Here is a 25,010-nt window from a genome sequence, read left to right as displayed (position 1 = left end):
AAATAAGATCGGTTCTATTAGAAAACAATAAAAAAGAATCTCCAGTTATCAACAGTTTCCCCAAATTTGTGACCACATTTAATGTAGAACATAAAACAATAAAAAAACATTATAGAAAACATTGGCACATTATAAAGGAAGATGAACATTTGGGACCTTTGGTCCCTATAAAACCCAGAGTCATTTATAGAAAGGGACAGAATTTTAAACAGAAACTAGCCCCTTCATTGATAAAGCGCATAGCCCCTAAAAAACTACTTCAAATAAGTAATATGACAGTTTTTTTCACTTGTGGGAAATGCAAAGGTTGTAATTATACTAGAAGAACACATAAAACATGTAATTCTACAGTTACTGGAAAGAAATATGAAACAAAAGAATTAATTACATGTAAGAGTAAAAATGTTATATACTTGTTGCAATGCGCCTGTAAAATCCAGTATTTAGGACAAACGTCAAGGTTTTTAAAAACAAGAATTATGGAACATCAAAATAAAATAGAAAAAAATCATGAAGTACCGCTGCATTGCAACAACTGTAAATATTTTGCAAAGGAATCATTTCTGTGGATAGGAATGGAAAAAGTAGGACTACATTGGAGAGGGGGTAATCTAGCTAAACAATTAGACCAAAGAGAACTGAAATGGATACATATGTTACAAACATATGCCCAATGGGGTCTAAATAAAGATACAAGAATTGCTGCTTTTGTGTTATAATTGCAACAAAAATCATATGTAACAACTATGCATTATTAGAATCTTTTCTCTGATAAGGATAAGATGCAGTGAAAATGTATCATCTATTTCGCTATGTATTTAATTAGCGATTTGGCAACTACATTGAAAATGAATGTCTGTAATCAATACTGTTTGTCTTTTTCTTGTCTATACTTATTAAGTTTCTCTTAAATCTGTGAATAACAATTGTCCTCTTCTTTTAGATCTGTGAATAACAATTGTCCTTTTCATTTTTATATATAAACAACAGAGATAGTTTCTATTGGACAATCTAATCCATGTGGTCTCTAGACTCTGATCGGACCTAAAAGGGGACTAGCAGCACAAAACGTCTTGAAAGAGAACTACAACCGGCTAAAATAGCGATTTCATGAAAATATAAAATAAGATAGCAGATTAATGTTTTTTATTATTATTTTATTATGTAAGACATATAAGTTGTACAGATTGAGTTTGATATTTATATGCACTATTCCTTGTACCTAGAAACTGAGGAGAAAGAAAAAAGAAGTAGACGGGTATTAGAATAGGAATAATTTTTATAATTTTTGATAATTTGTTATTTTGTATAATGATTTTTTTTGTTTTTGGGTGTTTTTTTTTTAGATTAGGGTGGGCACTCTTATAAGAGCTGAATGCCCTTTTAAGGGCAGTAAAAGAGCTGAATGCCCTTTAAAGGGTAATGGGTAGATTAACTTTATTTTTATTTTGTGGGTGGGGGGGGTTGTTATGTTAGTGGGTCTTTGTGTTTTTCTTTTGTAGGAAAAGACTTGATTTCTTTAGGGCAATGCCCTACAAAAGGCTCTTTAAAGGGCCCTTGGTAGTTTATTATAGATTAGGGATTTTTTTTATTTTGGGGTGGTTTTTTTTTTTTATTTTAAAAAAGGATTTTAGAATAGGAATAATTTTTATTGTTTTGGATAATTTCGTTTTTGTAATGGTAGTTTTTTTATTTTTTATAATTTTAGTGTTTTTTATTTTTTGTAATGGTAGTTTTTTTTATTTTGTAATGGTAGCTTTTAGTGTAAGGCAGCTTAGTTTTTTTTTTATTTCACAGGTAAGTTTGTATTTTTTTTAACTAGGTAGTAAATAATTAATAACTATTTTTAACTAACTAGTCTACCTAGTTAAAATAAATACAAACTTACCTGTGAAATAAAAATAAAACCTAAGCTAGCTATAATAAAACTATTAGTTATATTGTAGCTAACTTAGGTTTTATTTCACAGGTAAGTTACTTTGTATTTAGATTTAAATAGGTATTATGAATTTAGTTAATAATTGTAACTTTAATTTAGGTCTATTTAAATTATGTTAAAGTTAGGGGGGTGTTAGGTTTAGGGGTTAATATAGATTAATTTAGGTTGTTGCAATGTGGGGCCGGCGAATTAGAGGTTAATTAATAGGTTTAGTTAGTGTTGGCAATGTGGGGGTGTGCGGTTTAGGGGTTAATAGGTTTAGGTAGTGTTGGCGATGTGGGGGGTGGCGGTTTAGGGGTTAATAAGTGTAGGTAGTGTTAGTGATGTGGGGGGACGACGATTTAGTGGTTAATAGCTTTATTTAGTGGCGGTGTGGGTGGCGGCAGCAGCGGTTTAACATAATTTTGTTTTGCCAATCGCCGGAACATTAGTTAGAAATAACGATTCGGTCCGTAATAAAGATTCGGTCCGACATTAATAATAATTCGGTAACGGTTTCGAATGCATCCAAATTTATAAATTAGGAACGACACGAATAAATTCCGAAACCGAATTACCGACACATACCGAATTATTCTGAATGTCTCGAACCGAATTTTTTCACGACCCGAAGCAAACCGAATTTTTCGATCGTGCACAAGTCTAATATTTAGTATTTTGTTAGGGCATAATAATTTCTAGGAACTAACTTAGTCAGACTGACCTCTATGATCACATAGTTGCTCCTTCAAGTGCAGTGCAGTAGAGTTGTACATTTAAACCGGAAATCCGTGCTCTCCCTCATGACCTCCTGCCCTGCAGCATGCATAGGGCAACACTGATTCACAATTTAACCCCATGGCTACCAAAAAGGGCTGCAATGCACTGCTTAGGAATAAACTGCAGTCCTTTCTGGGAGCCAGGGAGATAAATTGTGTTCATTATATTATGGAGTCTTTTTTTTATAGGTAATTTAAGGCAGGGTCAAGGGTGAAGTGTTTTCCGGGTCCCACAATTAACATCACTATCCCTGACAGGCCCAGCTTATACGTGTAACATGAGGTAGTAGGAGAAGGCTTAGAACAAGTAAGGGGCACCGCACAGTGACACGCTGTTATTAACTTATTGTTCCACAGACGGCACTTATGTTTTACATAAGTAGCTAAAGAAGATCTTGATGCACACATTTCTTTGTGATGTTCTTAACTAGTTCTCTGAGCTCTCTCTATTCTATTCTACTAAAAACATACTAAAGTGAAGACTCTGAAGGGATGACTTGCCTCCGGCAGCCCACCGGCTCCTTTACTTGCCTGAGAGATGTCACCTCGCCACAAACTGCTATGGTCAGCCTGCTGCAGTTCCGCGGCTGCCGCATCTACATGCGCAGTATGGGTGGGTGGTGAAATTCAGCAGCCAGGAGACATGCTGATGATGATGGCCACAGTTGCCACATGCACTAAGTGACACTCAATCACACACTCCAGCACATGTGAGAGGGTCCCCTGTGCCCCCTCCCCCATCAAGAACAAAATCCCCCCCAATTTTTTTTATATACATTATAGATAGAAGAAACAAAAATCCTACTTCACAGCTTTAGTATGATGCATGGGGGCAGGGCTCTCTATGAAGCCAGGTCCCTCGACCCTCAGTCCCCCCCTGACCCTACCAGTATCAGTACTATGCCCTTTTTATCAGTGTGTTTCTGTAATAGTTCAAAGGGGGTGCGTCGTTTAAATGAAATACAAACTCCAAAAAAATGCTAGTCGTAGTATCTAGTTGAAAGTGCAGGTTCATTACATTTTTTAAAGTGGGTCTCTTGAGTCATAACAATGTCGACCCCTTTTTTATAAAAATCATAAAAAGCTATGGATCTTTTTTCTGCAGATAGAAATCCTTTTATATTTTTACTTGCTATATTAATCAGGCCTTCTTTAGTATATGTAGTCATTATTACTGTCAGCAAATGTAGATTAATAAATAATTGAGAAGTTTAACAGATTATATAGGATATATATATTGGGTGGGTTATTAGGATAAAATGCACACAAAATAGCAATACAAGTATGTTTAAAGGGAGGGGTTTAAGGTGAATTGTTCAGAGAGTATGTTGGTATAAACCAATGAATCCCTGTTTGGTGATGTAGATTATGCAGCTATTTGTCAGGCTGGGTGTGGATGTACCTTCATAAACACTATATAACAACTTAACAGCAACTTAAATCTATAATAATAAAAAGAAACATTGAGATGGAGCCTTAGTTATCCAATATTTAAGGCAATGGCATATGGTAGCACATATTAACAGTTGTCTCCTTTAAGAAGTTTGGCATAAAACATGCTAGATAATATTAACCAGAAAATACCATCTAAATTTACATTTCAAAGCCTTGTGACACAGTAGCCACTTAGGTAGTTAGGTAATCTTACATTCAGATGTAAACATATTTAAAGATAACTTCCCTGAAGCCAGTGAGTTATAGGTCATATCCTTGTTGTTAAACTGAATCAACTAAGAGACAATCAGATGTTCAGGTCTTATATTTTAGTCTGGTGTATGGGAACATAACAGAAATATACAAACTTACAGTAATATAATAAACAGATGCCTACTTATTTTGTAGGCATAATGGTGCAATTATCTATATCTAACCTACCACATTAACAGTGGATTGTTTGAGATGTTTAAGGAATGAAAAGTCACAAATACTCAGCTTAGCCTTATGGTGGTTCTTTAGCATGGTCAGCGAAATAGGCTTGCCATCTTTTATTTTGTTTAGTGAACATCTCAGTCCAAGGACGTCTTTGTGGTTTAGGAATCTCTTGTTGTGATGCTTGTTTGTGTGCTGTTGAGTTTTCTTTGCTTTCTGGTGGTGGAATATTCATCATTTTACAGAAGCCTTTAACATCAGACAATGAATTACATTCCATTTTCTTCCCATTTTTCACAGCAATCACAGATGTCAGGAAACCCCATCTGTAGGGTATTTTTAATGTGCATAAGTGGGTAGTTAGGGTAGAGAAATCTCTGCGTTTTTGAAGAGTCCTTGTTGATAGATCTTGGAACAGCTGTAAACGGTGGCCTTGGAATATTATGGCTTGTTGTTTCCTAGCGTAATTATATCCATTCCCTGTGTTGGAAGTTTTGGACGTGGACAATGATATCCCTGGGTGGTGATTCTTCTGCCGGTTTAGGGCGTAGAGAGCGATGAGTTCTATCAATGATTATTTCAGGCATGTCTTCTGCATTATCTTTGGTAAATTCGACAAAAAAGGCTTGCAGATCACTTTGAATTTCTTTATTTTGTACCGATTCGGGAATCCCCCTAAATCTGAGATTATTTCTTCGTGACCGGTTTTCTAAATCGTCCAGTTTGTCCTCTAATTCAGTAATATGCTGATGTTGTTGAGAAACTTTGGAAGAGTTTTGAGATATGGCATATTCATGTTCCTCTAGTGAGTCCACTCTATGTCTTAGATTGTTAATATCCTTCTTTAAATCTGTGCATTCATCCTTTATGCAGGACTTGACCTGCTCAATAAGAGCTTCCATTGCTTTATATGTGATAGGACTGTCGTTTCCTCTTTCAGGAGTGACTGAGGATGAGCATCTAGAAGTTTCCTCCATATCACATGAATTCTCTTCAAAGGATGTCTGTGTTAATTCTGTGCTTTTCTTACTTTTTTTTTTTTTGTCTGCATGTTTGAAAAAAGTATTTACTGTATTCTGGACGGTTTGAGGTTGCTTCTGTAGTTTTTCACTTTTTGCAGATTTTCTTTGAGACATTTTGCAGAATTGATGGTATACTGGCAACTGTGGTATTTGATTGTTACCTATTATTTGGTTTCTTGCAAGACGTTACCAGTACAAACGGTCCAGTTAAATTAGAAAATGTATGTGCTGTTTTTATCTTGCTGTTTTGGGTTATAGTCTTCAATTACACGCCACTCCCCAGGGAGTTTATCCTCACAGGATGATCACGGTAAAGGGGATGCTGGGTATGACCCGCTGTCACCAAGGGCAGTGGGAAAGGGGGAGGAGAGCGTGTCACTTTCTGCTGAAGTAATGTGTCCTTAATGTTTTGTAAACCTGAGTATAGATATATTGCCAGGGTTATTTGCGGTCAGGCTAAGTACTTAAACAGTTTGCTCATAAGTTGTAAATCATATCATATCATGACATATATTAATAATGCAAAAGATGCTTTTGAATGTAGGATGAAGCTAAAAGGTATCTTTATGTGATTCCGGACACCCCGCGCCACCATCAGTCAAGAATTATTAAAGTGTATATGCAAAGTTTTTCTTCTCCTTTACTTGTACTTCTATTCTGAGTGTGAGATATACATTCACTTTGGAGAATTAAGCTGCATAGTATAAAATGTGGGGGTAGTGGTGTCAGAGAAAATGGCTGCTCACGCCAAATGTAGTTTGATATTTTTATAAACTGTATGAGAACCTAGTATAGGAAGTATTTAATCCTATTATTGAGGTCTGCGGCCGTGTTGTAATCTAATGTTTAGGATGAGTCCTCATATGTATTGAGGTAAGTAAAGTGCAGTTTGTCACTTACACTGATCCGGAGTTATTTCAATCGACTATTTGTTTCTGATGTCCTTTTGTGTCGCATGTGTTTGATTATGGGTCTGCCTGTACTCTGGAGCGAATCCCTGAACCTCCGGAGTGTTGTGTGTGATCTGTACAGGCGGGTATGGGTCTTAACGTTGATCTACAATGTATATGACTGAGCCTCTGATTTCTCTAATTGAGTCCAGCAGTTGGCTAGAGTTGTTTCGACCTTCTGTGAGGACTAAGGCTGTGCCGGTTTCTGTGCCTCTAGATCATCGTAGTTGCTGTAGTCGACTGGTGCAACGTAGTTCCACTTTCAATAGAGGCCTCAAATCATAATTCGGCAGTTGTCTAGCCTCAGATACACCTGAAGCTGTCAGAAAATATTATTGGTATCTCGGCACAATTATCTAGTAGTACCTTAGATATATTTAGTGTTTAAGGCTGTATTTAAGTCTTCATCCAGATGGCATCTTCTATCTTCATCCATCCAGCGCGGAGCGGGTCCATCTTCAAGACATCCGATGCGGAGCATCCTCTTCTTTCCACGGCGACTGAAGAATGAAGGTACCTTTAAGTGACGTCATCCAAGATGGCGTCCCTTCAATTCCGATTGGAATTAAGGTAAAAAAAATCATATTGGCTGATGCAATCAGCCAATAGGATTTAAGTTTAATCCTATTGGCTGATCCAATCAGCCAATAGAATGCCAGCTCAATCCTATTGGCTGATTGCATCAGCCAATAGGATTGAACTTCAATCCTATTGGCTGATTGCATCAATCAATAGGATTTTTTCTACCTTAATTCCCATTGGCTGATAGAATTCTATCAGCCAATCGGAATTGAAGGGACGCCATCTTGGATGACATTACTTAAAGGTACCTTCATTCTTCAGTCGCCGTGGAAAGAAGAGGATGCTCTGCGTCGGATGACTTGAAAATGGACCCGCTCCGCGCCAGATGGATGAAGATAGAAGATGCCGTCTGGATGAAGACTTCTGCCCAACTGGAGGACCACTTCGCCCAGCTTAGATGAAGACTTCTCCTGGCTTCGTTGAGGACTTCGGCCCGGTTGGATGAAGACTTCTCAAGGTAAGGTGATCTTCAAGGGGTTAGTGTTAGGTTTTTTAAGGGGGTATTAGGTGGGTTTTAGAGTAGGGTTGGTTGTGTGGGTGGTGGGTTTTAATGTTCGGGGGATTTGTAATTTTTTTACAGGTAAAAGAGCTGATTACTTTGGGGCAATGCCCTGCAAAGGCCCTTTTAAGTAGGTTAGGGCTTTTATTATTTTGGGGGGACTTTTTTATTTTGTTAGGGGGATTAGATTAGGTATAATTAGTTTAAAAATCTTGTAATTTGCTTATTATTTTCTGTAATTTAGTGGGGTTTTTTGTACTTTAGCTAATTTTATTTAATTGTACTTAATTGTATTTAATTTAGGGAATTAATTTAATTATAGTGTAGTGTTATGTGTTAGTGTAATTTAGGTTAGGTTTTATTTTACAGGTCAATTTGTCTTTATTTTAGCTAGGTAATTTATTAAATAGTTAATAACTATTTATTCTACCTAGTTAAAATAAATACAAACTTAGCTGTAAAATAAAAAATAAACCCTAAGCTAGCTACAATGTAACTATTAGTTATATTGTAGCTAGTTTAGGGTTTATTTTATAGGTAAGTATTTAGTTTTAAATAGGAATTATTTAGTTAATGATAGGAATTTTATTTAGATTTATTTTAATTATATTTAAGTTAGTGGGTGTTAGGGTTAGACTTAGGTTTAAGGGTTAATAAATTTAGAATAGTGGCGGCGACGTTGGGGGCAGCAGATTAGGGGTTAATAAATGTAGGTAGGTTGCAGCGACATTGGGGAAGGCAGATTAGTTTTAGGTTAATAAATATAATGTAGGCGTCGGCGATGTTGGGGGCAGCAGATTAGGGGCTAATAAGTATAATGTAGGTGGCGGCGGTGTCCGGAGCAGCAGATTGGGGGTTAATAAATATGATGCTGGTATCGGCGATGTCGGGGGCGGCAGATTAGAGGTTAATAAGTGTAAGATTAGGGGTGTTTAGACTCGGGGTTCATGTTAGGGTGTTAGGTGTAGACATACATTTTATTTCCCCATAGGAATCAATGGGCCTGCGTTAGGAGCTAAACGCTGCTTTTTTGCAGGTGTTAGACTTTTTTCAGCCGGCTCTCCCCGTTGATTCCTATGGGGAAATCGTGCACGAGCATGTTACACCAGCTCACTGCTGATTTAAGCAGCGCTGGTATTGAAGTGAGATTTTGAGCAAAATTTTGCTCAACGCTCACTTCTTGTCTTTTAATGACAGGTTTCTGAAAACTCGTAATACCAGCGCTGCAGGAAAGTGAGCGTTGAGAGAAAACTGCTCGTTAGCACCGCACCATTGTTACCGCAAAACTCATAATCTAGGTGAATATTTTTTAAATTAAAAAATTTCATAAGTATTCATCACAGAAGGTCCTAGTGTTTTTTTGTTTTGTTTTTTAAATCAATATAGGAAACAATAAAAGTGAAGAATAAACATAGGGATATTCGATGGGTGGCTACAGACACTACAATTTGAGGTTCCACAATTCTAAATATATTTATTTATATATTTTTCTTAAATGGACATTGTAGTGCAAAATGTACATGCTCTAAGCTATTAGAGCATTTCTTTGCCATGGAACTGTATGGAACTATTCACTGAACTCTGGTGTTTTTTCTTCTCCTGTAACTCTCTTTTGGTACGTGAATATTTATATAGAGCAAATAATTTTAGGTTGTTAATTTAGTCCTGCATTTGTTGTAATGTTAACAAATGTCTTACTTCTAATGTTCTGTTAATTGCCATGTGATGTTCAATCCTTATCAATACTTACTATTATTCTTAAATGTATAGCTGTCTTATGCCATAGTTTCAACCTCCTCCAAATTTTACTGTCTGTTTACTTAACTTATCTCACCCTGACCAGCCCAGAATGTTACTTTCCAATTGGCCTTTAATCTGTCTTTGATTTATCAATCAAGTAATTTAGTGGACACAACTGACTTCCCTGCCTATATATTTAACATTAGCTTAGGCTGTGCTTTGTTACAACAACATATGTTCACATTTCTAAAGTGAACATTTTATAAGTGAGGCATTAAGAAAAGAATTTTACAAGGATTGGACAAGGGGCAAGACACAAAGCAAGTACTTTTGTAATATTATGTTTTATGTATCTCATTGTTTCCTTATGCAACTGCTGCTGTAATATTGTGTCTTATGTGTTTAATTGGTTTATACAAAGAAAAGGGGTAGTAAGGGCACTAGTAGCTTAACCCCTTCGCGACCGAGGACGTGCCAGGAATGTCCTACAAAAAAATACCCTTAACGACCAAGGACGTTCGTGATCGCTTCCAGCCGCTTTTAAGGTATTGCAGTGATGCCTCGATATTGAGGCATCATTGCAATACCTTTTTTATTCACTGATGCAGAGAGGGCCACTCTGTGGCCCTCCCTGCATCGACCAGCTATGGTGCCGATCGTTGGTGGGTGGGAGCAGCTGCAGGGAGGCGGGTGGGCGGCTCATCATTGGCGGATATACGCCAGAGGGGGCGGGATCGTGCACGGAAGCCCTGGGAGCGCGCACGGGACGGGGACGTGCACGGGGACGGGGGCGGAAGCACGCACAGGGGCGGGAACAGGTGGGACCACTACACTATGGAACATATACTATTTAGCATATGATGGTAGAGGGTGATCAGAGCACAGGAGTTGCTCAAACAGTATTGCAGTGATGCCTCGATGTTGAGGCATCCTGCAATACTGTTCCTGACTGCTGGGCTTCATTTTGATCGCTCCCATGGAGCGATCATATTCGGTTTGACTTCACGTGGAGCCCAGCAGTCAGGCAGAACATCAGAATGCTCTGTAAGTGTGCTAAGTGCCTTGGTGGGTCGAGGCACTTAGTAAATTATAGTAAAAAATAAAAAAATAAAAAATATATCGCCGAGATTACGAGTTTGACATTAACAGGGGTGCGGGGCTAACAAGGCTTTTTTTCTAACGCTACCTTAAGCTAACGCTGGTATTACAGGTTTTTTTAAACCTGGCGTTAGCCGCAAAAAGGTGATCGTAGAGCAGAATTTAGCTCCACATCTCACCTCAATACCAGCGTTGCTTACGGTAGTGGTAAGCTGGCTAAACGTGCTTGTGCATGATTTCCCCATAGAAAACAATGGGGCTGAGCTGGCTGTAAAAAAACCTAACACCTGCAAAAAAGCAGCGTCCAGCTTCTAACGCAGCTCCATTGTTTCCTATGGGAAAATAAAAAATATGTCTGCACCTAACACCCTAACATGAACCCCGAGTCTAAACACCCCTAATCTTACACTTATTAACCCCTAATCTGCCGCCCCCAACATCGCTGACACATACATTATATTATTAACCCCTAATCTGCCGCTCCAGGCACCGCCGCCACCTACATTATCCCTATGAACCCCTAATATACTGCCCCCAAAATCGCTGCGACACCTATATTATAGTTATAAACCCCTAATCTGCCACCCCCAACGTCGCCGCCACCTACCTACAATTATTAACCCCTAATCTGCCACTTTAATAAATGTATTAACCCCTAAACCGCCACACTCCTGCCTCGCAAACACTAGTTAAATTTTATTAACCCCTAATCTGCCGTCCCTAACATCGCCAACACCTACTTACATTTATTAACACCTAATCTGCCACCCCAATGTCGCAGCTACTATAATAAATTTATTAACCCCTAAACCTAAGTCTAACCCTAAGTCTAACCCCCCTAACTTAAATATAATTTAAATTAAACTAAATTAATTTAACATAATTAAATTAATTAATTCTATTTAAAACTAAATACTTACTGATAAAATAAACCCTAAGCTAGCTACAATATAACTAATAGTTACATTGTAGCTAGCTTAGGATTTATATTTATTTTACAGGCAACTTTGTATTTATTTTAACTAGGTACAATAGTTATTAAATAGTTATTAACTATTTAATAACTACCTAGCTAAAATAAGTACAAAATTACCTGTAAAATAAATCCTAACCTAAGTTACAATTACACCTAACACTACACTACCGTTAAATAAATTACCTAAACTACCTACAATTAATTACAATTAAATTCAATAAACAAAATTAAGAAAAAAAACAAACACTAAATTACAGAAAAAAATAAGAATTACAAGAATTTTAAACTAATTACACCTAATCTAATCCCCCTAATAAAATAAAAAACCCCACCAAAATAATAAAATTTCCCTACCCTATACTAAATTACAAATAGCCCTTAAAAGGGCCTTTTGCAGGGCATTGCCCCAAAGTAATCAGCTCTTTTACCTGAAAAAGAAAAATACAATACCCCCCCAACATTAAAACCCACCACCCACACACCCCTACTCTAAAACCCACCCAATCCCCCCTTAAAAAAAACTAACTCTAACCCCCTGAAGATCTCCCTACCTTGAGCCGTCTTCACCCAGCCGGGCACAAGTGGTCCGCCATACGGCAGAAATCTTCATCCGATCGGGGCAGAAGAGGTCCTCCAGACAGCAGAAGGCTTCATCCAGGCTGCATCTTCTATCTTCATCCTTCCGGAGCGGAGCCATCTTCTATCCAGCCGACGCTGAGCCATCCTCTTCAAACAACGTCCTAACGAAGAATGAAGGTTCCTTTAAGGGACGTCATCCAAGATGGCGTCCCTTGAATTCCGATTGGCTGATCGGAATTAAGGTAGGAAAAATCCTATTGGCTGATTGGATCAGCCAATAGGATTGAGCTTGCATTCTATTGGCTGTTCCAATCAACCGATAGAATGCGACCTCAATCCTATTGGCTGATCCAATCAGCCAATAGGATTTTTCCTACCTTAATTCCGATTGGCTGATAGAATCCTATCAGCCAATTGGAATTCAAGGGACGCCATCTTGGATGACGTCATTTAAAGGAACCTTCATTCTTCGTTAGGACGTCGTTTGAAGAGGATGGCTCTGCGTCGGCTGGATAGAAGATGGCTCTGCTCCGCTCCGGAAGGATGAAGATAGAAGATGCAGCCTGGATGAAGCCTTCTGCCGTCTGGAGGTCCTCTTCTATCCCGATCGGATGAAGATTTCTGCCGTATGGAGGACCACTTGTGCCCAGCTGGGTGAAGACGGCTCAAGGTAGGGAGATCTTCAGGGGGTTAGAGTTAGGTTTTTTTAAGAGGGGATTGGGTGGGTTTTAGAGTAGGGGTGTGTGGGTGGTGGGTTTTATTGTTGGGGGGTATTGTATTTTTCTTTTTCAGGTAAAAGAGCTGATTACTTTGGGGCAATGCCCCACAAAAGGCCCTTTTAAGGGCTATTTGTAATTTAGTATAGGGTAGGGAATTTTTTTATTTTGGGGGGCTTTTTAATTTTATTAGGGGGATTAGATTAGGTGTAATTAGTTTAAAATTATTGTAATTCTTATTTTTTTCTGTAATTTAGTGTTTGTTTTTTTTCTTAATTTTGTTTATTGAATTTAATTGTAATTAATTGTAGGTAGCTTAGGTCATTTATTTAATGATAGTGTAGTGCTAGGTGTAATTGTAACTTAGGTTAGGATTTATTTTACAGGTAGTTTTGTCTTTATTTTAGCTAGGTAGTTATTAAATAGTTAATAACTATTTAATAACTATTGTACCTAGTTAAAATAAATACAAAGTTGCCTGAAAATAAATATAAATCCCAAGCTAGCTACAATGTAACTATTAGTTATATTGTAGCTATTTTATGGTTTATTTTATAGGTAAGTATTTAGTTTTAAATAGGAATAATTTATTTAATTATGTTAAATTAATTTTGTTTAATTTAAATTATATTTAAGTTAAGGGGGGGTTAGACTTAGGTTTAGACTTAGGTTTAGGGGTTATTAACTTTAATATAGTAGCAGCGACGTTGGGGGTGGCAGATTAGGGGTTAATAAATGTAAGTAGGTATCGGCGATGTTAGGGACGGCAGATTAGGGGTTAATAAAATTTATCTAGTGTTTGCGAGGTGGGAGTGTGGCGGTTTAGGGGTTAATACATTTATTAAAGTGGCAGCGATGTCCGGTCGGCAGATTAGGGGTTAATAATTGTAGGTAGGTGACGATGACGTTGGGGCGGCAGATTAGGGGTTAATAAATATAATGTAGGTGTCGGCGATGTTAGGGGAAGCAGATTAGGGGTTCATAAGTATAATGTAGGTGGTGACTGTCATTTTCAAAATTCGCGGGCAGAATTAGGTTCGTGAGGGTGCAAAATGCTAATGTGTACTGCGTCATTTTTGGCGCAAGATTTTTTGGCGCAAAGTTACGTTCGATGACGCAAATTCGTCACTTTCGGCGTCTTAGTTGACGCCGAGTCCTTTCACATGGTTGCGTCTTCAATGTGTCATTTCCGGATGTTGTTAGCGCAAAAAATATTTTTTCTGTTTGTGTTGTGCGTCATTCTTGGTGCCAAATATTTTCATTATTTAAAGCCCCATTCCTATATGCCTCTTGCCTTTTTCTCTATCAGAGGGCTATGCTGTTTGCATTTTTTCCCATTCCTGAAACTGCCATACAAGGAAATTGATAATTTTGCTTTATATGTTGTTTTTTTCTCTTACATTTGCAAGATGTCTCAATCTGATCCTGTCTCAGAAATCACTGTTGGAACCCTGCTGCATGATAACAATTCTACCAAAGCTAAGTGCATTTGTTGTAAACTTGTGGAGGTTATATCTCCAGCTGTGGTTTGTAATAGTTGTCTTGATAAACTTTTACATGCAGATAATGTGTCCATCGGTAATAGTACATTGCCTGTTGCTGTTCCTTCAGCATCTAATGTACAAGATATACTTGTGAATTTAAAAGAATTTATTGCTGATTCTATTCAGAAGGCTTTGTCTGCCATCCCACCTTCTAATAAACATAAAAGGTCTTTTAAAACTTCTCAAAAAGTTGATGAAATTTCAAATGACCGACAACATACTGAATTATCCTTCTCTGATGAGGATCTATCTGGTTCAGAAGATCCTGCCTCAGATATTGACACTGACAAATCTACTTATTTATTTAAAATAGAGTATATTCGTTCTTTGTTAAAAGAAGTGTTGATTACATTGGATATGGAGGAAACTAGTCCTCTTGATATTAAAACTAAGCAAACGTTTAAATTCTGTTTATAAACCTCCTGTAGTTATTCCAGAGGGTTTTCCAGTTCCTGGTGCTATTTCTGATATGATTTCTAAGGAATAGAATAGGCCTGGTACTTCTTTTATTCCTTCTTCAAGGTTTAAAAAAATTGTATCCTTTGCCAGCAGTTACTTTAGAGTTTTGGGAAAAGATCCCCAAAGTTGATGGGCTATCTCTACTCTTGCTAAACATACTACTATTCCTATGGAAGATAGTACTTCTTTTAAAGATCCTTTAGATAGGAAACTTGAATCTTATCTAAGGAAAGCCTATTTATATTCAGGTCACCTTCTTAGGCCTGCAATTTCATTGGCTGATTTTGCAGCTGCATCAACTTTTTGGTTGGAAAATTTAGCGCAACAAGAATTGGATTCTGATTTGCCTAGCATTGTTCGCTTGCTTCAACATGCTAATCATTTTATTTGTCATGCCATTTTTGATATCATCAAAATTGATGCTAAATCTATGTCTTTAGCTAGTTTAGCTCGAAGAGCTTTATGGCTTAAATCTTGGAATGCTGACATGACTTCTAAGTCTAGATTGCTATCTCTTTCTTTCCAAGGTAATAAATTATTTGGTTCTCAGTTGGATTCAATTATTTCAACTGTCACTGGGGGGAAGGGAGTTTTTTTGCCTAAGGGTAAATCTAAAGCTTCTAATAGTTTTTGTTCCTTTTGACAGAATAAGGAACAGAAACCTAATCCTTCCCCCAAGGAATCTGTTTCCAATTGGAAGCCTTCCTCAAATTGGAATAAATCGAAGCCATTTAAGAGACCAAAGCCAGCCCCCAAGTCCGCATGAAGGTGTGGCCATCATTCCAGCTCAGCTGGTAGGGGGCAGATTAAGATTTTTCAAGGATATTTGGACAAATTCTGTCCAAAATCAATGGATTCTGAGTATTGTCTCTCAGGGGTACTGAATAGGATTCAGAGTAAGACCTCCTGTGAGAAGATATTTTCTCTCATGCATCCCAGCAAATTCAGTAAAGGATCAGGCTTTCCTGAAGTGTGTTTCAGACCTGGAGTTTTCAGGGGTAATCATGCCAGTTCCGTTTCAGGAACAGGGTCTGGGGTTTTATTCAAATCTATTAATTGTCCCAAAGAAAGAAAATTCATTCAGACCAATTCTGGATCTAAAAATGTTGAATCCTTATGTAAGAGTGCCAACTTTCAAAATGGTGACTATAAGGACTATTCTGCCTTTTGTTCAGCAAGGGCATTATATGTTCACAATAAACTTACAGGATGATTATCTTCATATTCCGATACATCCAAATCATTATATCTTGGTACTAGCTCAGTCTTTACATTCTCACATGAATCAACTAGCGTTGTTCCTTCGAAAACATGGTTGGAGGATCAATTTACCAAAACGTTCTTTGATTCCTCAGACAAGGGTCACCTTTTTAGGTTTCCAGATAGATTCAGTGTCCATGACTCTGTCTCTAACAGACAAGAGATGTTTAAAATTGGTTTCAGCCTGTCGGAACCTTCAGTCTCAGTCATTCCCTTCAGTAGCTATGTGCATGGAAGTTTTAGGTCTCATGACTGCAGAATCGGACGCAATCCCCTTTGCTCATTTTCATATGAGACCTCTCCAGCTTTGTATGCTGAACCAATGGTGCAGGGATTATACAAGGATATTACAATTAATATCCTTAAATACCAATGTTCGACTATCTCTGACTTGGTGGTTAGATCACCATCGTATAATTCTAGGGGCCTCCTTTGTTCGTCCAACCTGGACTGGGATCACAACAGATGCGAGTCTTTCAGGTTGTGGAGCTGTTTGGGGATCTCTGACAGCACAAGGGGTTTGGAAATCTCAAGAGGCAAGATTACCAATCAATATTTTCAGGGCACTTCAGATTTGGCCTCTGTTGAAGAGAGAAAACCGTTCATTTGTTTTCAGACAGACAATATCACAACAGTGGCATATGTCAATTATCAGGGTGGGACTCACAGTCTCCAAGTTATGAAAGAAGTATCTCGGATACTTGCTTGGGCGGAATCCAGCTCCTGACTTTACATCCGTCCAGATGTGTTTTCTCAGGTTGTTCAGATGTGGGGTCTTCCAGAAATAGATCTGATGGCTTCTCATCTAAACAAGAAACTTCCCAGGTACCTGTCCAGGTCCAGGGATCCTCAGGCGGAAGCAGTGGATGCGTTGACACTTCCTTGATGTTAGCAATCTGCTTATATTTTCCCATCTTTAGTTCTTCTGCCAAGAGTGATCTCAAAGATCATCATGGAGCAATCATTTGTGTTGCTAGTGGCTCCAGCATGGCCTCACAGGTTTTGGTATGCTGATCTTGTTTGGATGTCCAGTTGTCAACCTTGGCCACTTCCATTAAGACCGGACCTTCTGTCTCAATGTCCGTTTTTCCATCAAGATCTCAAATCATTAAATTTGAAGGTATGGAAATTGAATGCTTAGTGCTTAGTCATAGAGGTTTCTCTGATTCTGTGATTAATACTATGTTGCAGGCTTGTAAATCTGTTTCTAGAAAGATTTATTATCGAGTTTGGAAGACTTACATTTCATGGTGTTCCTCTCATAAATTCTCTTGGCATTCTTTTAGAATTCCTAGAATTTTACAGTTTCTTCAGGAAGGTTTGGATAAGGTTTTGCCTGCAAGTTCCTTGAAGGGACAAATCTCTGCTCTTTCTGTTTTATTTCACAGAAAGATTGCTAAGCTTCCTGATATTCACTGTTTTGTTCAGGCTTGGTTCTTATCAAGCCTGTCATTAAATCAATCTCTCCTCCTCGGAGTCTTAATTTGGCTTTGAAGGCTCCTCCATTTGAGCCTATGCATTCTTTGGACATTAAGCTACTTTCTTGGAAAGTGATGTTTCTTTTGGCCATCTCTTCTGCTAGAAGAGTTTCTGAATTATCTGCTCTCTCTTGTGAATCTCCTTTTCTGATTTTTCATCAGGATAAGGCAGTTTTGAGGACTTCATTTAAAGCCTTACCTAAGGTTGTGAATTCTAACAACATCAATAGAGAAATTGTTGTCCTTTCCTTGTGTCCTAATCCTAAGAATTCTTTAGAGAGATCTTTACATTCTTTGGATGTGGTGAGAGATCTGAAATATTATGTTGAAACTACTAAAGATTTCAGGAAGACTTCTAGTCTATTTGTAATCTTTTTTGGTCCTATGAAAGGTCAGAAGGCTTCTGCCGTTTCTTTGGCATCGTGGTTAAAGCTTTTGATTCATCAAGCTTATTTGGAGTCGGGTCAAGCCCTGCCTCAGAGAATTACAGCTCATTCTACTAGATCAGTTTCCACTTTGTGGGCTTTTAGGAATGAAGCTTCAGTTGATCAGATTTGCAAAGCAGCAACTTGGTCTTTTTTGCATACATTTACTAAATTCTACCGTTTTTATGTATTTGCTTCTTCGGAGGCAGTTTTTGGTAGAAAAGTTCTTCAGGCAGCTGTTTCAGTTTGATTCTTCTTCTTATGTTTTACGTTTTTTTCCTTTCATTTATGAGAATAAACTTATATCTTGGGTTGTGGATTAATTTTCTTTAGCGAAAAATGGCAGTTTTTTTATTTTATCCCTCCCTCTCTAGTGACTCTTGCGTGGAGTTCCACTTCTTGGGTATTGCTATCCCATACGTCACTAGCTCATGGACTCTTGCCAATTACATGAAAGAAAACATAATTTATCTAAGAACTTACCTGATAAATTAATTTCTTTCATATTGGCAAGAGTCCATGAGGCCCACCCTTTTTATGGTGGTTATGATTTTTTGTATAAAGCACAATTATTTCCAAATTCCTTTGTTGATGCTTTTTACTCCTTTCTTTTTCACCCCACTACTTGGCTATTCGTTAAACTGAATTGTGGGTGTGGTGAGGGGGGTATTTATAGGCATTTTGAGGTTTGGGAAACTTTGCCCCTCCTGGTAGGATTGTATATCTCATACATCACTAGCTCATGGACTCTTGCCAATATGAAAGAAATTAATTTATCAGGTAAGTTCTTACATAAATTATGTTTTTTTGCTCTGTGCATTTTTTTAGGGGTTAATTTCTCTTAGTAATTTTTTGTGAGACCCAAAGGCTCTTATCAGAGCCATTTAGTTAATTTAGTTAATTTAATTTTTTTTTTTTTTAGTAATTAACCCCTAGCTTGCCAGTGATCACTATAAATCACTGGCTCTTGCACAAATGCACTTTTTTGCTCTGTGCATTTTTTTAGGGGTTAATTTCTTTTAGTAATTTTTTGTGAGACCCAAAGGCTCTTATCAGAGCCATTTAGTTAATTTAAATTTAAATTTTGTGTTGATTTTTTTTTTAGTTATTTTTTTTCTCTGTGACAGATACAAATAAATCATGTCACAGAGAACATATAGTGCTGAGGAGGCATATGCCATACTTGCATCAGAGTCAGACGCCTCTATGTCGGACTCAGACCCCAATTCTGACCCTGCCATATGCTCAGATACATCATTAGATACAGTCTCAACTGATAGTGATGTATCTGTGGCTGCTACCCCCCACCCTTCCAGAAGGAGACGTGTTGCTCCAGCTGCCATTGCTGCTGAAGGGTGGGTAATGCCTCATCTCCAGAGGCCAGATATCCCACCCTTCACAGCAAATCCTGGCATAAATGTGGATGTGGCCGGATTTAGCCCCCAGCAGTTTATGGAGGTGTTTCTGGGCGATGATGTATTGGGGAACATTGTCGCCCAAACTAATTTATATGCCCATCAGTTCCATGCTGCAAAGCCTGACAGTTTTTTGGCAAAGTAGCAATGGGCCCCCGTCGATGTGCCAGAATTTAAAAAATTCTGGGCATTGACTATGCTGATGGGCATCATAAAGAAACCCTCCATCCGCTCCTACTGGAGCAGTAGCAACATCTGTTCTACCCCCATTTTATCCCAAAGTATGTAGAGGAAGAGGTATGAAATGATTCTACATTTCATGCACTTCAGCGACAACAGCCTGTGCCCCCCTAAGGAGCATCTCCAGTTTGACAGGCCGTATAAAATCCGCCCCCTGATTACCCACTTTGCTGCCAGGTTTGCAGAGGCTTATACACCTGGAAGGAATATATGTGTGGATGAATCCCTGATGAAGTATAAGAGAAGGCTGGAATTCAAGCAGTATATTCCTTCCAAGCGCTCCAGATATGGGGTAAAGGTGTATAAGCTCTGTGAGAGCGAGACTGGGTATACTCAGGCCTTCCGGGTGTATGAGGGAAAGAATAGCCACCTTGACCCTACAGGTTGCCCAGAACATATGGGAACCACTGGCAAGATTGTCTGGGACCTGATATTACCCCTAATGAACAAAGGGTACCACATGTATTTGGATAATTTTTATACAAGTGTCCTTTTGTTCAAGCTACTGTATTGCTTTGATACAGTAGCTTGCGGTACAATTAAAAAGAACCGCACAGGTTTCCCAGGACAACTTACACGCACCCGGCTACAAAGGGGGGAGACCTCAGCTCTGCGCCAAGAGGAGCTGTTGGCACTTAAGTACAGAGACAATGAGTTCCACCATCCACAATGAGAGGACTGTGGAGTGTTTTGTATGTGACAGAGCTGAGAGCATAAAGGCTGTGACACACTGCAAGCGATGCAGCTAGAGGTGATGCAGCTGCTTCGCACCGCGTCGCATCGCTTCTAAAGTTCAATTATTTCATCTCTGAGTGCTCAGCTACGTGACCTGACGCAGCAGAGTGCTGAGAGATGAAAAGGCAGGAAACACTGAGCACGCACAGCCGCATCTGCACGCTGTGCACCGCTCCGCTTGCTGTGTGTCACAGCCTTTAGGAAGCCAGTGTGCATCAAGGCTTATAACCAGCATATGGGTGGGGTTGATCTGCTGCAGCCCTACCTAATTATGCAGAGGACAATGGCCTGGTACAAAAAGGTTGCAATTTACTTAATGCAAATTGCAACCACAATGCTTTTTTGTTGTTCAAAAAAGCAAACCCCGGAATGAAACTGACTTTTTTACAGTTTCAGCTCCAGATCATTTCAGGGATTTTGTACCAAGATGCACCTGCTCCCGGGGGGTGATGGGAGAGAGCAGAGCTGGGGCTACTCATTTTATTTTTAAAATTCCCCCTACTGCCGCAAAGCAGAAACTCCCAAAAAAAAGCAGTCTGTACCAAGAGGGGGCAGAGAAGGGACACCACCTTTTACTGTTCTGATTACCCAGGACAGCCTGGACTCTGCATTGGGGACTGCTTCAAGCGGTATCACACACTAGTACATTTTTTATTTTTTTTACCTTTGTGTTTTTTTTTTTTTTTGGGGGGGGGGTTTGGTTACGTTTACTGTTACTGAATTTGTTTGTTTTTGTTTTTACAGTTACTGTGCCAGAGTTTTACATTTCACTGTTCTATTTTTTATAAGTTCTAAAATTGGTGCTGTATTTTACCAAAACCCTTGTCAAACCTATGCATGGGGGGCATGGGTGTACTCAGGGGGTCTTGTAGAAAACAACCTGGAGTGTTTTCTTGCAATACCTTACAACAAGCTCTCCTAAATCATAGTCAAAAAGCAATGTGTGTGTAAAAATGAAAATTGAAAAATTACAACCATACACTTTCTCCATTTTTTTTTTTTTATTAAAATGGTTGCATCAAAGGCTTCAAAGCACTCCATATATAATACCTTGGGGTGTCAACGTTTCAAATATATACACTTGTATGGCAATAAATAAAACTGGGGTATGCAATAGGCCCCAAACTAAAGATAGGCCTATCAGAAGAAATACTCTCACTTTCAACTCAAATTACAAATCATACAATTGTAACTGAACCTTGCCGAAATCCTGGCAAACCTATACATGGGGGGCATAGGTGTACACGGGAGGTCTTGCAGAAAACAACCTGGAGTGTTTTTTTGCAATAACTTACAACAGTCTCTCCTAAATCATAGTCAAAAAGCAATGTGTGTGTAAAAATTAAAATGGAAAAATTACCACCATACACTTTCTCCATTTTTTTTGGCTAAAACGGTTGCATCAAAGGCATCAAAGCACTCCATATACAATACCTTGGGGTGTAAACTTCTCAAATATATGCACATTCTTGGAAAGCAAATAAATTGGGGTATGTTAAAAGACCCCCAAAAAGACGATAGGCAAAGAAAATATGTTAAATGTGAAAACAAATCACAAATGCATGTCAGACATTTGGCATTGCATCCCCCAAACAAGCCAACAAACCTATGCATAGGGGGTATCAATGTACTCAGGATATTGGTGAACACATATTTGGGTCTTCTTTGGCTGTAACATATAACAGGAGCCGAGAATCCATGTCTAAAGTACAATGTGTGTGAAACATAACACAAAAAAATGACTACCCAAACGTTTGACATAGACTGGTGACTTAATTAGTGCATGGAAAGTGTTAAAATACCAGCATTTGAAATACCCTAGGGTGTCTACTTTTCAAAAATATATGGTTTGATAGGCGTAAATTACATTGACCAGCTTTAGAAATGTCCTACATAGGACATGGGTGCATGGGATGTGAAAATTCCAAGTTAAAAAACTGGAATGCACCCCCTAAAAATAAGGCCTTTTAGCCCCCAGAGAACCTGACACACCTATACATGGGTGGTATCACTGTACTCAGGAGATATTGTTGAACACATATTGAGGTGTTTTTTGGCAGTAACACATAACAGGAACTGAGAATCCATGCCTAAACTACAATGTGTGTGAAAAATAAAACAAAAAAATGACTACCCAATAGTTTGACAAAGACTGGCGGTTGATTTAGTGCATGGAAAGTGTTAAAATACCAGCATGTGAAATACCCTAGGGTGCCTACTTTTCAAAAATATATGGTTCGATGGGGGTAAATTACATTGGCCGGCTTCAGAAATGTCCCAAATAGGACATAGGTGCATGATGACAGATGTGAAAATTCCAAGTTGAAAAACTGGAATGCACCCCCTAAAAATAAGGCCTTTTAGCCCCCAGAGAACCCGACACACCTATACATGGGTGGTATCACTGTACTCAGGAGATATTGTTGAACACATATTGAGGTGTTTTTTTGGCAGTAACACATAACAGGAACTGAGAATCCATGCCTAAAGTACAATGTGTGTGAAAAATAACATAAAAAATTACTACCCAAAAGTTTGACAAAGACTGGTGGTTTTATTAGTACATGGAAAGTGTTAAAATACCAGCATTTAAAATACCCTAGTGTGTCTACTTTTCAAAAATATACGGTTTGATGGGGGTAAATTACATTGGCCAGCTTCAGAAATGTCCCAAATAGGACATGGGTGCATGATGACAGATGTGAAAATTCCAAGTTGAAAAACTGGAATGCGCCCCCTGCCCCTGTGCCTTTTAGCCCCCAGTGAACCCGACACACCTATACATGGATGGTATCACTGTACTCAGGATATGCTGCTGAAGACATATTGGGGTGTTATTTGGCAGTCACTCTTAACGTTCTCAGTAAATGTATTCTTAAATTGCTATTTTGTAAAAAAATCACCACTTTTTCTTTTTTTTTTCTCAAAATTTGGCATAGATTGGTGATAAAATGTTTGCATGGAAAGAGTCAACATACCCCATGTTTAATACCTTAGGTTGTCTTCTTTTAAAAAAAATATATATATGTGAAGGGTTATTCGGGGATTCCTGACAGATATCAGTGTTACAATGTAACTATCCCTAATTTTGAAAAAAACGGTTTGGAATTAGCAAAGTGCTACTTGTACTTATTGCTCTATAACTTGCAGAAAAAAGCAAAGAACATGTAAACATTGGGTATTTCTAAACTCAGGACACAATTTAGAAACTATTTAGCATGGGTGTTTTATGGTGGTTGTAGATTTGTAAGAGATCTTGAGGGTCAAAGTAAGAAAAAAGTGTGTTTTTTCCATTTTTTCCTCATAGTTTATAATTTTTTAATAGTAATTTATAGGATTTTATGAAAATAATGGTATCTTTAGAAAGTCCATTTAATGGCGAGAAAAACGGTATATAATATGTGTGGGTACAGTAAATGAGTAAGAGGAAAATTACAGCTTAACACAAACACTGCAGAAATGCAAAAATAGCCTTGGTCCCAGACGGTCAACAAATTGAAAAGTGGTCTGGTCACGAAGGGGTTAAAGGGACACTGAACCCAAAATTTTTATTTCGTGATTCAGATAGAGCATGACATTTTAAGCAACTTTCTAATTTACTCCTATTATCAATTTTTCTTTATTCTCTTGGTATCTTTATTTGAAATGCAAGAATGTAAGTTTTGATGCCGGCCCATTTTTGGTGAACAACCTGGGTTCTTCTTGCTGATTGGTGGATAAATTCATCCACCAATAAAAAAGTGCTGTCCGTCGTGCTGAACCAAAAAAAAAAAAGCTTAGCTGCCTTCTTTTTCAAATAAAGATAGCAAGAGAACAAAGAAAAATTGATAATAGGAGTACATTAGAAAGTTGCTTAAAATTGCATGCTCTATCTGAATCAAGAAAGGTTCAGTGTCCCTTTAAGATAACAGAAAGATATATTGTAGCCAAAATTGACAGGTGAGATAATTTTACCAAAAAAAAAAAAAAAAAAGGTAAATATATATTCAGTCCTTATGGGATTATAGAGGAGGTTTCTGTTTAGTTAAAACCAAATTAACGCAAGATAAGAAAAAGATAAAAGGAATATGTTTTAATGTAAAAAATCTCCTAGATATAGAGTAAGATATATGTGAAAAATAAAAATTCACTTAGAACAATAAAATACAAGGATGTCTCCCTTAAGTGTGTGTGTACATAGGAATCCAATAAGTAACAGAGAAAAATAAAATTAGCAACAAAATAAAAAATTGACTATGCAAGTAACAATATCGTTACTGAGTTACACTATTCGGCTTTTTTTGTTGACTTGGTACAATTAAATACAAGTATATGCAAAATGATGGTAATTTGTATACTGCAAATGAAAGTCCTTTTAATAAGGCAGCAATACAGCAATAGGGGGACAGCGCCAAAGTTAGGGAGATGTATACAGGCTCACTTCTATTTGGACAATTGCCTAACGAAATTGTACAGATAAATATATAGGAAAATGTAAATGTATGAAGGAGCGCCTCAAGGGTGGCTTAAGTATACTGAGGAGATAAGCGTGAGAGGATAAAAACACACTTACGAAGTCACACTTACTGTTAATATCACTAACAGCGCAGGTAGAGAATAAAAAATATCTTAGCCCAAAGAGAGGCAAAATTTAAAAAAATTAAAAAAAAATTTCATTTTTAAATTTTGCCTCTCTTTGGGCTAAGATATTTTTTATTTTTTATTCTCTACCTGCGCTGTTAGTGAT

The sequence above is a fragment of the Bombina bombina genome, chromosome 4 (assembly GCF_027579735.1).
Source record: "Bombina bombina isolate aBomBom1 chromosome 4, aBomBom1.pri, whole genome shotgun sequence".
In the NCBI taxonomy this organism is placed as follows: Eukaryota; Metazoa; Chordata; class Amphibia; order Anura; family Bombinatoridae; genus Bombina; species Bombina bombina.
Note: the sequence above shows the minus strand (reverse complement) of the source record.